This window comes from Macrobrachium rosenbergii, chromosome 43, assembly GCF_040412425.1.
Source record: "Macrobrachium rosenbergii isolate ZJJX-2024 chromosome 43, ASM4041242v1, whole genome shotgun sequence".
NCBI lineage: Eukaryota > Metazoa > Arthropoda > Malacostraca > Decapoda > Palaemonidae > Macrobrachium > Macrobrachium rosenbergii.
In genome coordinates, this window is record NC_089783.1 from 44,815,436 (window position 1) to 44,817,113 (window position 1,678).

The following is a 1,678-nucleotide window of genomic DNA, read 5'->3' on the forward strand; positions in this document are numbered from 1 at the left end:
TGCCTAGTTTCATTGGCCTTGTAATTGTTGTAATTACTGTACGTCTAGTTTCGGTGGCCTTTCTAATAATGATCTTTTAGAAGATCAGTCTTTAATTGACCACTGTTTTAAATAAAAGCTCCGTAAGAAAATAGAAGGGCTGCCATCATGTCCAGAGTCCTTCCAGTACTTTAAAAGACAAGTTTAATAGGCCTTGTTGATATGTAAAACTGAAGAAGGAATAGGTGTAGCATAAAAGGCTCAGTGACTGAATAGTAGACCTACAATAAAACAGTTTAGTGAAGAAGAAATTATAGAAGCCAGTGTGAGTGGCTTTCTCTGAAGGAATAAAGTTTTATCTGCTTGAAATAAAACCCTGGATTCTCAAAGAAGCATGAAGGTTATACTTGTTTGTGCATATGTGCTACAGATGCATATTGATTGATTCAAAAGAATAAAAGTGTCATACAGTATTGTGATGCTGCCTACAGTGTACCTTGCATAGCACATCAAGTGGTGCCAAAGGTTCTCTGCAATGCCCTTTGATCTAGCAGAGTTACGCTGTATTTTGCCCTTTACTCTAATTTTGATACCGTTAGTTTCTTCCAGCCTTGTGTTTAACCAGGAAATTTTTGCCCTCTAGTTCAGATCAGATTCCCCCTCACCCATTCCACTTAAAAACAAATTGAGAGTGAAAAGTCTGTCGTAGTGATAAACAATGTGAATTCTTTTTTTTTAAATATTACATTAAAGATAAAAGCTGGATCAGTAATGATTGTAGAATTGTTTACTGGGAGGAACAGGAAACTTATAATTGGAAAAGGGATAGGTCTGATTTGACAGAGAATCATTATATAAAATTAAGAACTGTGGCCCTGAGAGTTTATGCCCCCCCCCGTGAATAGCTAAAATCCGTGAATACTTAAAACCCCTCTAAAAACACTTAGAACTGCCTATTTTGATAGTTTAAACACAAGAAAAACCCTCTAAAAATGTTTATACCTGAGTATTTTAATAGTTTATTACAAAAAGTGCATTTAGTCATGAAAATGATATGAAAATACAGTAATTAGTGAATACTCCTCAGTGAAAAATACCGCGAATGGGCGAATTTTCCGCGAATAATGGGTAGATATGTTCCACAGAGAAATCCACGAACACGTGAGTCCGCGAATCGTGAGAACGTGAGTACGGGGGGTTTACTGTAAAAGAAACACTGTCTAGTACAACTCGAAAACATTAATGGTGGGCTACTCTCAAATCTGCACCTTTTGGTGTGGACTTAGTAGTGCCTTCTTCACTGAAACAAGATGGCTCTATCACTCACTATCTTGGAACTAAATTACTAGTTTAGGTTTTTGGCTCCATAGACTCAAGAATCTTTAATTCACCATTATTGGTGTAGACAAAAATGATATTTTCATTATGTTTTTGTTAGGAATTTTTTGTAAGTTAGCCAGAAGGGGTTCTTTTTGCACTTTTTGGAAAACTGGTAATATTCCATTATGTACTGTAAGTGTGGGTGGGGTAGACTAGCCCAGCTGATTACAACCCAGTTTCTGTAACTTCTGTTATTTTAAATTTGAAAATGTTTCTGTTATTTTAAATTTGAAAAAGTTTCTTGACAAAAGACCTGAATACCTATGCTGAAAGTAATCATTTGGTGTGTAGTTTCAGTCTGTCTTTTGCAGGCTCCTGT